The following is a 15,317-nucleotide window of genomic DNA, read 5'->3' on the forward strand; positions in this document are numbered from 1 at the left end:
TGTTTTTTCATAGAAACTTTTATAAAATACGTTGGCTTATTAGAATGTGATTTTAAATTATCAAAGTATCAAATTTTTAGCTTTAGGCTTTTTAGATTTTAGAACTGGTCTCCAATTCTCGTAGCATAGCTTTTCTTTCGGTTATTCTATCACATAAGGCCTACTTTTCTTCGAGTATGTTATTGTTATGTTATGTTTATTTACTTTGGCTATGAAGGGGCGTAACTCGGTAACTTTGTTAGATGAAGAAGAAAAAGAGCGAAGATTCGAAGAGGATGATAAATTGAAAGAGTTACACTAGGAGAAAGAACAACAAAGATTCGAGTAGTAACAAGGTTATCCTGGTCAGTTACTATTAAAATGGAGAACCGGGATGGGATAAGGAAGTATGAGAATATGAATAAACTGTTGATAGAAAATGTATACGAGAAGACCTTATAAAATGAGAAAGATAGCCGCTGTATTTTAGTTGTCTGAAATCTTCTTAGGAAAAATGCCCAGCGGTGTTTTATGGTTATGTTTTTTCCCTTTTCTAATATATACGGCGTAATTTTGAATTATATCTTATATCGTTAAGATTTACTGTAGGTTACATTCCGATTTAGCCACTAAGTATTGCACAAGTTAGTTTGTATGAAGCAATGCGGATTTTAGACATTTCATTTAACACTCTCCCATGAGATAAAACTTGTCACTTTAACCCTACGCCCAAATAAAAGAGACCACGTATCTATATAAACCTACACACATTTTTAGCTGTGTTTACTTGAGGACGTGCTATTGTGTTATCTGTGTGTAGAGTTACAGAACAGGGAACAAAGAGACTTAACCCTCCAGGTAAAATGTCACTGCACCCGTCTGAAAAAGAAATGTTAATAACCTTGATAATGCAGACAAGCGACGTTTGAAGGTCGTATCCTCGTTTCTAAACATAGAGTTATATTTATAACGTCTAGGAAAAGCAATCTGGCAACATTTATTAAAATATCTCTATCAGAATTAAAAAAAAAACGGTAATATCTTTTACTATATTGTATTTCAAACTGAAAAAAAACAATTTTTTAAAAATTTTAGTCAATAAATTAATCACTTTTATCATAAGTTTAAACTGTTGTACTTTGATGCCAATAATAATAAATTTTAAATTATTACTGTTCCTCTATTTCTGACGCAAGATTTGCTATGGATTTAATCGATTGCAAGGGGGGGGGAGGGAGGACAACATTTTATAATGCAATGTAGTACCGTCATTGATTGGTCGACAACAGTCAGCAGTGTTTGTAATTCAATATAGGCAAATCCCCACAAAGGGGCGCTGTATATATGTGCGGCAACCGCAAGCGGATCTTCAATCCTGTGGGTAATATTAATTCATATTCTACAACTCACAACGCTTTTGTAAAGTATAACAAAACTTTTTACTTCTTGATTAATTGGTAAGTTTTATTAAAACGTTATTCTTTAACAAAGTTTGTTTTTTTAGCTTTAAACATAGAATACATAGTGATTTTCTAAACTTTTACACACAATGAAACTCTGATCAATCTTTATTATATAGCAAACAAAAGGCACTTAAAATACATAGAAAACGCAACAGTATATAGAGTAAACACAAAATTATTATTTACATTCAAGCGATACATAATATATTTCTTGTTATATACAAGATAACTCGTGGAACCAATCTTTAAATAAATTATGTATATATTAATTGTTTTATTTTTCGAGTTAAACTTTTCTTCAACCATTCTCGTCAACGAGAAAAAAAAGTGTCTTAGTTTCTGCGAATAAAATAGAAAATTGCACATGCTAGTAGCCAGAAAAACTAAAACTAAAAAAAAAACAATCTACAATAACATAGTCGGTCAACATAATGGCGTAGTGGGCATAACTTGAGACCTATGTGTTTCAATGTACGCTTGGTTGTCTACCTACCTCGGGGGGAGGAGTAGGGGCGGACACTGGTAAACTATTTTTTTTCTATTTCATCGGGAGGAGGGAGGAAATAAGAGAGGGTTGGGGGCGTTGCGATAGTACTTCGAAAAGGGGGGGGGCACACTTTACTACTCCCCGAAGTAATTCCTGAAAGAAACTGCGCGCGAAGATATTAAAACCACGATTTCTTTTATATTATTATGGCGGTTTATTGCTATCAGCCTTGTAGACCTTTTCTCTGTTTGGTTGTGAGGCAGGGACGGAACTACAGTGCCGCCAGACCCCGCAATGCGGGGGGGGGGGGCACTTCGTTTAGGGGGCCCACACCCGACCATAATCAATTTTTTGATAGTTAAAAAAATTACTTTTCTTTCACTTTTGACTTGATGGTTGTTTTGTAAAAAGAATACTGTGGCTGCCATTGGATTATCTTTATTCTATAGACACCATCTCACGCTCTTGTACAATTTTTTTTCCTTTTGTTTTTAAACCATTGTGAATGATAGGCAAACGTTTAAATCACTTGTATTATTTATTTACTTCTTTTAAATAGTCAAAATACGTGCTCTTAAGTACTTTTTAATAGATTTGTGCTAAACAAATTAAAAAGCAATTACTTCTCTCAATTATTTTTTAAATACATACTAAAGAATGACATAGTATAAAAAGGAAATGCATTTCAAATTAATAATATAACTACAAAAAGACATAAAAATAAACATAACACGAGAAACCATTACACATACAAAGCTTTGATGTTTCATATTCTTTTGACCGATTGTAGGTTAAGAAATAATATGGCAGTCATAAAATAAAGCAGCGATTTTCAAAACATTAGAGTCAGACTAATGCACTCACACACATGACATGTTGTTGTAATTTGTTTTAATTAAAAAAAAACAAAGACATTTTTTTCAAAACCTGATCACGCCAGAAATGAGTATCCTATGTTGATATTTTTTTGTATATATATATATATATATATATATATATATATATATATATATATATATATATATATATATATATATATATATATATATATATATATATATATATATGCTGTGAGGTATATATAAAACTTCCTGATTGTTCAATTGCTCCAACGAACCCAACCTCCGTTTTATACAGATCGCGATCGGGAACCACTGAACATAGTTCCCTAGGCGTCCGCACCGAAAGAGACCCCCCCCCCTCGCCCCCATAATATATGTTTCGAAGAACACTGTACCTAGAAAACGAATGAGCCATTGGGAACGGAATGCGCGTAATTGAAAATTTAAGGAGCGGTTTTGTACAGGATAGAATACACCTACAAGATCCGCAAAAAACCGGTTTAAGAAATGCTTTAGCTATGCTATTGTTCGCTCTGGTATTTCGTTTCGCTCCTGCAGACAGGTGCAGCAGACCAACGTTGATCCCAGAAAAGCCCAAAAATTAATGCGCCGTTTTTTATGCAACTTTCCATCAAGTTCTGTAATTTGAATAAGCTTATATAGGCCTGTTTAGTTACTTGATCGTTACACCTCAGTGATTTGTAATGTTCAGTAAGAAAATATAATTTTCTCATTATATTTTCTCTCTAAGCTAACACTGACAACTAAAAGAGTCGACTACAAGGTAAATAGTAGACCGGGGTGACAATTTATTTGCCATTTTTAAGGAAACCTTAAAAGATATATTTAAAAAAGTGTATGCTGTACTCGTGATTTAACCAATATAATTTCTCTTGAAATCTTCCCACTGTTGTAAACATTAAGCTTAATTATGATGACTAATGATTATGTTCACAAAAAGTAGGAAGGTTAAAAAGAAACAAGAGAGATAAATGAGAGAGGGGATTTAGGGAGACTGAAAAAAAATCCAAATCGGTGGAGCTTTTATGAGATTAATGCTTCTATTCTCTCTTACAACACTTACTGCAAGGATACAGAATACTTTAGTACTTGTGTTTCACATATAGTTACATACTATCAAGTTTGACCTTAAGAGTCAGAATATTTGCTTCGAGAAAACAAGTTTCATAAAAATAAATTTAAACATAGAAATATATGCTAAACTTTAAAATAAAAAAATTAATGAAATAATTTAAACAGATAAAAAAAAACGCAACGTTCGGCTCATTGTCCAGATTGATTCTTTACCTGAGGTATGAAATGTTAGATTTTCTGAATATTGCCTCTTTCTATTTGAAGCAAACATGCAGGTTTTTGTTTATCTAACTCGTTTCATTTCAGCAATCAGTAGCCATTCCTTTTCTGCTTTCGTTTTTAGATCTGTCTATAAATTCTTCTAGGATTATAGTCTCATCACCACCACATAAGTTAGGAGACTAACGATGAACTACAACTACAACTATTTAAGTGCTTTCTTGGCAGAGTTTGTTCAAACGAGTGTTTTGTAAAGTGAGAAAAATAACTTACAACATTAAACAAGACATGACGCTGTCTTCGTCTTTATCAGACATGGTACACTAATCACCTCTATATTTTAGCAATCTCGGTTATAAATTTTAATTTATATGTGGTTGCTTCTAGATAACAATTCTTTGAAACCTCGACCAACTTTTTTAATTAAAATCTTACATTCAATTTTATATAATAAAAATACAGAATGACCTATCAAATCATATTTGTTTTATCGATTAATAGAGTTCATTGTTACTTTTCTAAAATTGAAATTGTTTTATTTCAATGTGAAACAAAATTAAAATCTGTAATCAAATTAAGCCAGCTATAAATAGAAATTTATATTGAGCGTCTAGTAGTAAAAACCAACGAACACTTTATTTACAATCTAAAGCATACAATCTACCAACTATAGGTAGGCTACTATTTTATTTGCCTTATTTTCGTAACAATATAAAATTATTTACTTGGGTGGTTTTCTTTCTGTCATCCTGTCATTTAATATCATTCCTTGAACTACTTTACTTTTGGTTAACAATAGAATTATAAAATTGCACTTGACAAAATATCTTACATTATCGACGCGGTTTCATAAATGCGCACACTTCAACGCAGCAAACCTTCCGTGTCCTTATATAGGCCTACAACATTAACATAAATTATAGAAACGATTTTTAAAAATGTATAATTTTACATTTCATCAATTAATACAGATTTTTATATAGATTGTCATATTTCATACTAATCTTTGCGTAAACCTGTTCTTTGCTAAGTTTTTAAAAATGTCGACCCCACCCTCCAAAGCGAGCGGCGCAACACCACCAACAGGATCCTCAATTCGTCAGCCATCTTTATACCGTGTACTGCGCTTCGGTGAGATTATGTGACGTGGAGCAGTATATTTTTATTTGCGAGGTATATATTTTCCCGAAGATTATATCTTGTAATACCTGTTAATCAGCCAATTTGTCAGACTTTAGAATATGTCCTTTTTTCAAGTCTTTGCATTAAATGTTAGAAACTGTATTAATGTTCACATAATTGTAAGATAACAACAACTGCATGTGCCTCTCTTCTCGTTTACAAGATTAGTATACTCATATGCTATTTAGATTTTATTTAACTTTAGCACATGGAATATTAAATGCATTTATTTCTTGTTTTGTTTAGTAAATGCAACTACGCTTTAAAAATTTTAAAACCATTAACTCCACTGTAAGAAATTAGACATTTTTCTTATTTGGACTAATATACGCATTCATCAGGAATGTTCTTTATAAATAATTATTCTACATCTTTTTCAATTATGTTTGAGTGTCAATTTTCTCAATATCACTAAAAAAGTCATGCAATATTTAACACTATCACACACCACACTTCTTTTGTATACCAACACTAACTGCAGCAACAAACAATTTTCAACATATCAATCGGTACAGCAGTACAGCCGCGCACTTAAAGTGCAGAAATTTTACACTGCCACTACCAACTACCGCCTTGTTGAAATATTGTTGTAAAAACGTCATTTATATTGCAGAATGAACGTTAATAAATGTTTTAAGAGAGATCTTTTTAAAAGTTGTCAACTTAAAGTGGATATAAATCATCAATACACACATTAGTTTTATTTTAGTTTTATTTTATTTAGGATAATGTATCTCACGAACAAAACGTATCGCAAGCAATTAGTTGTGTGAATTGAATTATAAAAATATCTTGATGCTTTTGTTTTGTTATCCTATATGTGTAGTTAAATTTATCATTTGGTTTGGATTTAAAACTAAAATAGAGATATAATATTGACTATGTAAAAAAAATGTAAACAATCCAAGCTCATTAGTTCTACAAAATAAGATCAGCGAAGATTAATCACACAAAAAGGTCTTTGAAGTCACTTCATATAGTGTAAATGCCATAAATTTTAACATTAATTTAATGAATATTGTTTTCCACACAAAAGATGTATAATATAGAAGCAACTGCCTGCATCTGTATTATTGCAGATTAACATTAAAATTTAAAAATAAACATTGCCTATCATTTTGGTACTCCTTTAAATAGCTGAGAGCAACTATCTTTTGCAAATTGTATGTGTTTTTTAATCATTAATATGCTGTAATTTAGTTGATGAAATCTGAAATTAAAAATGAATATTTTAATTCATTTTCCCTCATCTATTGAAGTTTTTAAATTATAATAATTCATAACTCTATATTTATTAACTTCAGAAGCCGTATTTTACATTATTCAAAGCTGAAACAAACGGATATTGATATAATTTTCAGTGCAAATTCAGAGATTTCCAAAGCTGTATTTACATGAACAATTTTATGTTATTTAATGAAATATAACTTTACTTAATACGCATTTTTCATCGCCTTCAGATGGCCTATTGGGATGACCGCAACTAAACAGATGTCAATTTGACATTATTTACATCACTTAACGTTTTTCGCTGCTCCTTCTCTGCCAACTAGATATTTAAAGTGGCGTTGAAATTATCTCCAGCTTGTTACCTTTGTTTATTGTGTGGTCCCTTGATAAATTTAATGTAACATACCAAACTGGCTTTAAAATGTGGCAGTAAAGTATGATTATTTGGTATGCTGTGTTATCCTGGGTATGATTTTATTTTCGTGTATCCTATACCGTAAGCAAAATTTCCTGTGCATGTATAAAAACGGTATGTTTTAAATGTTAGAAATTGAACTTGAGATACTTTCTCTATTTAGAGTATAGACTCGATTAACGGGTGTAGATTTTTTAATAATTTTACTTACCTATTAAATTTTTTTACTGTTTAAATTTGTCAGCAAGATTTCAGAAAAAAAAACTTGTTTATTAATTTTTTTCCCGTTTGCTAACCAAGTTATTTTTTTTAACCTGCAGATCATTGGATAGGACGAGATAGTGTTGAGGCTTAGTCAACGATAGTTATATTAATTACTTCTGTCTGGGCCATAATATATAGGCCATTTTTATGGTTCCGATAAACTCTGCATTGAAACCTTTTTTTTTTTTAATGTCTGATTATTTCTCCTGAAAACCATGACACAGTAAGATATTTGCATCTGACTATACTATCAAAAGCATTTTCAAAATCAATGAAAAAAGCAAAAACAAAGGGGCCACTTTCATTCATACTTTTTCTAGTATTTGTCCCAAGGTAAATATGTTGTCTATTTGTCTTTCCAAAGCCCAGCTTGTTCTTTCAGCATTTATTCCTCTGCAAATCAGGATATTCTGCTGAGAATGATATCGCAAAATATTTTACTTGTGAGTGATTAAATGTGATACCTCGACAAGTTTTACACAGCCTTTTATTTCCTGTTTTTTTTGGCATTTTGACTATTAGACCATTTTTACATTCATTACAGTTTTTTCGTTGTTCCAGACTTCTTGCAAAAATTGTAATAATGAAGGTTTTGTGCGTTTCTTAATTTCATTTTTTGTATACCTGCAGCAAGCAGTTTTATTAATGCAGAATTTTTATAATTGATTTTGCAAAATAACGACTTTACGTGCATATTAATTTTTAGCAATGTTTGTTCTGCAATAGATGTTTCGTTATTCTACACGTAACAATAAAGTCCTCTAGTTTTATGTTAACAATTGCAACAGCTGTTCTTTTCTTTCTAACATCATACACCCTGACATTTGTCCATACTCTCATATATTTGTGGTTGTCAATGTTTGGGGGAAAAGTATATCTGTTATAAACACTGTTATAACGTGTTAATCACTAACCGTTTATGTGTTAGGGATGTAGAGGGGCGCTCTCGGGAGCCCCCGATTACACATCTAGCCGGGGCGCAGCGTACGGCCCCTGGCTAGATTTAGTCATCGAATGTCGCAGGCGCCATAGTGCTAACAGGATAGCACAGTACGCCAAATCGCACCTTGGCAGTGAGAGACTCTAAAACCCCATCTTATAAATAGTCCACCGCACTGTTTAAAACGAACGTAGGCGCCAAATCGCAACCCTCAGGGGCAAGGGAGGAAGCTCCTGATTCGACATAGTCAATTATTATTGTTGCCCATAGTGTCCGTAGTGTATAGCCTTTTTTTTAAAACGAACATAGGTGCCATAGTGCTCACAGGGGAGTCCGGGGCGCTTCATGCCAAGCAATAGCTGGGGCGCCTGTGGCTGTGCTTGTTGACGTTTTAACGCTGAATATAGTAGTACCCTTTACCCACTATGCAGGACGCCCAATTAACGGTCACCCTAGTGCTACGATAGCCGCTCTGAAATTTTGGGCGCCAAAACCATGTATTGAAGAATATCGCACCCTCCCGGGCACCGCCCATAAGAGATTTATTTTCGTAGAAATCTTCTCGGGAGTATTCTCTTCAACCCCCAAAGATTTCATGGCACTCGCTTGAACGGTGTAAAACTGCATCCGACTTTTATTTTTATATACCATATAGTGAGAAAAATCTCACCCTTCAGGGGCGCCGCCCTTGCGAAATAAAAAAAAAAAAGATCTTTTTTTTTGCAGAAACTTCTCCTGGATTATTTTAATTAACTCCCCGAAAGTTTCATTTCGATCTGATGAATGGTGACTAACCGCAATCTATTTGTATTTTTATACTAGTTAAACGGGCACTAGGTTGATGTGTTTTATTTTTCTCTAAACCGAAACCAAAACCAAAATCGCCGCCCCACTACAAATTTAACCAGAAACGAAAAATGTAACTGAAAACGGTTTTTATTCAGAATCAGCATTTTAACTGGATTTAACCGTGATGTACACGTAGTTACTGCATATTCATACTAAAAATAGTCGTAGTCTTACCCCTTAGCCTTACACTTAAGCTCAAAGTTGACAAAAGTCGCATTCGGAGTTTCTTTCAGGCAACTCTTCGGGGGAGGGCGGAGCCCCCCGAAGAACGTCTACCGCTCCCTATTACGAAATACAATTTATATAGAAAATATATACTTTTACCAGTGTCCGCCCAGTGTCCGCCCCCAGGGATTTCCGAAATTACAGAGTGACAGAATAGCGAAACTATTATTATAGATACCGTATATGGAGAAGAATAGAATCACGCCCTGTCCGGCCGCCACCCCTGCGAATTTAAATATTTTGTTTCCCAGATACATCCTTATGAGTATTCTCAACAGCTTCCCAGTTTCATGGCGATTGCTTGAAAGGTGTAGCAATGCATAAAACAGAAGCAGATAGCCTTATTACTGAGACTGAAACTTCCATACAGCGCGCCCTTGGGTCTGCTGGGTGGTAGTGTAGGCGCAAATGCGCGCGGGAACGGACATGCTAGTAAAAAAATATACGTTTATTGAACATATATTTCAAATTCGGCGACTTGGTTTGCTCTTTTCGTATGGGATCTAAATAAAACTATACTTGTGATCCATCGTTTTGATTATTATTTTACATTGCAAGTTAAAAAGTGACCAGTTACTTTGTAGGTATCTGACTCAGGCCTGAATGGAAAAAGAAGCTACAATAAAAATATAAGTCAGGGCTGGGGCAACTTTTCTCAATTTAGCTCTTTTTCCCCGGGCCGCTTTGATATAGAACGTCCACCCTACACATGCGCATGATTGTTCAAGTTTTTTTAATATTATTATTACTGGAACCTAGGATTACACAATTTTGAGAATACAAACTAGAAGAGTAAATTTATTGTTTCTGATAACTGTGCACATTATTTGTATTATGTAGTTTATAATTGATTATGTATATTTTTTCATTTTGTTGTTGTTCCTTTTTCACAGATCAAGATTTGAAAGAGTGTCTCATCTTGATTCCCGTTTAATAACGTCCAACTTTGAAATCTATATTATATCAAACGTAAGTTATAGAACATAATTTTAAAAAATCAACTATTAATTTATTATGCTTTAGCTAACAACTGTACGTTTAACACAATGAATCGCTTGTGTGTGCGTTAAAATATTTTTTATTTAAAATTCAAAGGACCATAATCCTTACAAACACAAAAAAAACCCATTAAAATACAAATAACGAATAATTTATTGCAATTGCCTTAACTACAAGTGGCCCTAAAATATGTTGCACATTTTAGGCGGCGGCTTACAAAAAAATTGAATATAGTCGATCACATTCAATTGTTTAGACAATGTATTTAAGTTCATACTTAATAATGTGATTGAATTATGTATAAAATAAATTTAGTGTGTTGGATATATTGACGTTATTTTATTTTTCTGTCTGCGATGAATTGTTCATGGCTACCTTATCATATAATACTTTGTCTGAGATTTATGTCATGAGAAGTTTGTCCTGAGATAATTGTCCGTATATATTTTATTTGAGAATTATGCCGTAAGATAATTTGTTATGTAACCGTTCATCGAGCTAACGACAATTTATTGCTGTTATGTGTAAAGTATGGTCACACTGTATGTATACTAAACACGTTACATAAAGTTCGTTATCTTTATAAAAGTTTAAATATGTTTTGTATTAAAACGTTACGCTGTGTGCACACTTAGGACCAGATCTATTTATACCCGCCAATGGCGAAGCAGGGTGTAGCAAACACACATTTTTATATCCCGCACAACATCTGTGTATCTCAGCGGTCCTCAGATTTCATATAGTTACAATTATGGATTTTTTTTCTTATTTCTACAAATATTCCTTCTAAGATATTGATAACGCACACTGTATTTAAACTACCTCTAAACTTGCATTAAATCTTATTTTGTACACGTACGTTTTTTAAATTATTTCTCGTTTTGTTGTGCTATGGATGACATAGTTGCACTGCTTCAGTAATCAAAGGCGCCCCGAACAGAATATTCTAATTATCCCTTATGGTAAAAGCGCTTCTAACAGAATATTCTAGTTATCCCTAATAAGGGTTAAAACAATGTCAGATTATACCCTTTATTCCTAAATATTCCCTGACCACTTTCTTATGAATTTCACCACGCAAACCATTTGAACGCTAACTTAAAAATTAAATAAAATCGACAAAGTAAGACAGAAAGATTGTAGGGGTGCCAAACACACAGGTCTATTTTAAGTTAGTCCTGAAATTCCATCCAAAATGTTTAGTAATCCTAAATATTTTAAAAGACTGAAACTAAAAGTCACTCGGATATTTTTATAAAAATTCATAGCTATTTCATTACATTCTAAACGTTTTAGACATAGTCTAAGATATAAGTGATTTTTTTTTATCTTTGTTACAAGCTTCAAATTAAATTTAATATTTAAATGATTATGCATACTATAAATATAGTTTAACATTTCAGACCGATCTTGGCCCCATTATGTAATATTACAGAATATTCTAGATATAGGTAATAATAGAACCGCTACCAATAGAGTATTTTAGTTAAATCTAATGTAAGTGAAGCTTTAAACAGACTATTTTAGTTACCCCTAATGTAAGAAGCGCTTTTAAAAAGGATTTTTAGTTACCCCAAACTTTAATTAAAACGTACAAGAATAATATGTTCCAGCTAAGATCATGAATAAAACGATAATGTAGCGTAAAATAGTAACAAGTTAACGGGATTTACATTGATTCCTATGGTATCTAAATTAACAATAAGTAGGCCTACAGGAAATAAAAAAATACATTCACATTGTGAAATAACACCCATGTCTATGTGGCGTGGCGGATAAAAATAGTGCTAAACACTTGCCAATATACTACAATGAAATATTACTTTGGTTTTCCCCAGCAATTTAAAAATACAATGTAGTTTCGGGAAAAGGGCATAATAATAGCGAATTCCCCTGAAAATTTTTCAGTAACATTCAAACTAAAAAATACGGACACAATAATTATTATATTGAAATCGTTTTCACAATTGAGAAATAAATATTTTAAAATGTGCTGAGTCACCTATTGCAAAAACCTTATTCAAAAACAGTTTATTCAGAACAAGAAGTATTGCGCATTAACATTAGAAAGTATATTTGTAATAATTAGCTTTATGTATTAAATTAATTAAATTATTGGTCTTTTTAATTAAAGATAAATATGCAATCATATAACAACTTTTTATTTGCGTTACCTGACTTAACCCAGAGGTTTATTAAGATTAATTTTTAATTACATTAGTATTACATTATAAGTACTAATTGTTGAATTTCAATTCTCATTGTAAAGAAAAAATTGTAAACTCTCCTAAACTATCTCTATTAAAATATATAAATGAATATATATATATATATATATATATATATATATATATATATATATATACATATATATATATATAAGTGTGTTCTACCTCACTATTACGGAGATTAATTAATTAAACTCAAGGCTTTCATACAGTACGTTCTGGGGTGTGCTGGGCGGTAGTGTAGGCAAACCGATACTCCGACAAAAACGATCCAATAAATTTAGCGCAGGCATTGTTTGCATTTAAATAACCCAGTTTTAGAAAACAGCTAGGCATGCTGCCCAGCTTCGCTTAGGCTTTCGAAAACATTGAGAATTTGAATGCTTAATTAATTCGCCCGTGGTTGATGTACGACCTCAGGAGTTATGAAGAGGTTCCTACGTTGACATTTTTTTTTCGATTTGTAGCTCATATAAGGCGAGGTCAGTTTTGACCCCTCATCGTGCCAACCGGCCCCCGTGTTCTGTTGCCCCAAGGCAAGATCCTGTCAAATTTGAAGCGCCTGCGGCGCCGGGAAGTGCCCTATTGGGCACCCGACAACTTTGCTTTATATATTATAGAGATTAGCAAATTGCATAGATAAACAAAGATTTCAATAAAGTAATTAAGGCCTGAAATACTTTATAATAGAAATGTATTATTTCAATAGATTCTAGATCTAGGTAGGGTCTACATCTGCGTTAGTCTAGTTTTTCCGTAGATCTTTTCTAATTTATACGGAGTAATTTTTAATTTTAAAATTATATCTTATATCGTTTAATTTTACAATAGGTTACACTCCCATTTAACCACCAAATATTGTACAAGTTATTTTATATGAAGCAATGTCGATTTTAGATATTGAAAAACCTTCCACGACATGAAACATGCTACTCAAACTCTAACCCTAAGCCCAAACAAAAGAGACTACGTATGTATATAAACCTACACACATTTTAAACTTTTTACTTGACGACGTGCTATTGTGTTACCTGTGTGTAGTGTTACACAATAGGGAACAAAGAAACTGCACCCGTCTGTATTAGACTAGTTAATGACCTTGATAAAGCAGACAAGCGACGTTTGAAGGTCGTATCTTCGTTTCTAAACTTTAAGTTTTATTCATAAATTATAACGTCTAGAAAAAGCAATCTGGCAACATTTATTAAAATATCTCTATCAGAAGTTTTAAAAACACGATAATATCGTTTACTATATCGTATTTCAAACTGAAAAAAAACAATTAATTAAAAATTTGTGTCAATAAAATAATCAGTTCTGCTAGAAGTTAAGAATGTAATACTATATTCCCCCTTTGATGCCAATAATGAGCCATTTTAAATTATTACCATTCCTCTATTACTGACGTAAGATTTGCTATAGATTTAATCGATTGGAGGGGGGTGGAAAGGGAGGACAAGATTTTATAATGCAATGTAATAACGTCATTGATTGGTCGACAGCAGTCAGCAGTGTTTGCAATTCATATTCTAAATATAGACAGTTCCCCACAAGGGGGCGCTGTATAAATGTGCAGCAACCGCAAGCGGATCTTCAATCCTTCGGGTAATTTTAATCCATATTCTACAACTCACAACGCTTTTGCAAAGTATAACAAAACTTTTTACTTCTTGATTAATTGGTAAGTTTTATTAAAACGTTATTCTTTAACAAAGTTTGTTTTTTAGCTTTAAACATAGAATACATAGTGATTTTCTAAACATTTACTTACAATGAAACTCTGATTTATCTTTATTATAAAAACGCACATGAAATACATTGAAAACAAAACAGTATATAGATCAAACACTAAATCAGTATTTACGTTCAAGCGATACATATATTTCGTGTTATATACAAGATAAGTCGTGGAAGCAATATTTAAATAAATAATGTATATATTAATTGTTTTAATTTTTCGAGTAAAGATTATCTTCATTCATTTTTGTAATAGAAAAAAAGTGTCTTAGTTTCTGCGAATAAAATAGAACATTGCCCATACCAGTAACCAGAAAAACTAAAATTCACACCAAAAAAACATCTACAAGAACAAAGTGGGTCAACAAAATGGCGTAGTTGAAATAATTTAAGCCCTTTGTGTTTTAATGTACGCTTGGTTGTCTACCTACCTCGTTGGGAGGAGTAGGGGCGGACACTGGTAAACTATTTTTTTAAATATTTCACCCAGGGGGAGGGTGGGATAATAGGGAGTGGGGTAACAAAAATTCTTTAGAAGGGGGGGGGGGTACACTTCATTCCTCAGCGAAGTAATTCCTGAAAGAACCTGCGTGCAGAGGTATTTTATATTATTATGGCGGTTTATTGCTATCAGCCTATGTTTGGTTGTGAGGTATTTATAATACTCCTTGATTGTTCAATTTCGAAGAAAACTGTACCTAGAAAATGAATGAGTCATGGGAACGAAATGCGCGTATTGAAAATTTAAGGAGCGGTTGTGTACAGGATAGAAGAGCTAACTTCTAGAAATACACCCCAGAGATCCGCATAAAACCGGTTTTAGAAATGTTTTAGCTATCCTATTGTTCGCTCTGGTATTTTGTTTCGCTCCTGCAGACAGGTGCAGCAGACCAACGTTGATCCAAGCAAAGCTTAAAAATAACTCGCCGTTTTTTGTGCAACCGACAGTAAAGTGTCTGTAATTTGAATTAATTTATATATGCCTGTTTAATTACTTCATCGTTACACCTCAGTGATTTGTAATGTGCAGTAAGAACATTTACTTTTAAAATTATATTTCCTCTCTAAGCAATCACTGACAACTAAAAGAGTCGACTACAATGTAAATAGCGGAAAAGGATAAAAAATGTATTTGCCATTTTTAAGGATACTTGAAAAGATAT

At 32.7% G+C, this 15,317-nt stretch overlaps 1 protein-coding gene across 6 annotated transcripts in view; it reads left to right on the plus strand.

Annotated features, from left to right (window-relative positions):
• Positions 1-1,362: 1,362 nt before the first annotated feature.
• LOC131949828 (uncharacterized) overlaps positions 1,363-15,317 on the plus strand; it is a 60,455-nt gene continuing 46,500 nt past the window's right edge. For 3 of the 6 annotated variants that reach the window (XM_059311824.1, XM_059311830.1, XM_059311829.1), the window contains exon 1: positions 13,967-14,098. The gene's annotated coding sequence lies outside the window, so the exon portion shown is untranslated. Of the gene's footprint in view, positions 1,437-5,195; positions 5,259-10,083; positions 10,160-13,966; positions 14,099-15,317 lie in introns of those variants that run through there. The other 3 variants (XM_059311826.1, XM_059311831.1, XM_059311825.1) reach the window with 2 other exon arrangements.

The sequence above is a fragment of the Physella acuta genome, unplaced genomic scaffold (genome assembly GCF_028476545.2).
Source record: "Physella acuta isolate Inbredline_101_S28 unplaced genomic scaffold, ASM2847654v3 ptg000716l, whole genome shotgun sequence".
NCBI classification, from domain to species: Eukaryota; Metazoa; Mollusca; class Gastropoda; family Physidae; genus Physella; species Physella acuta.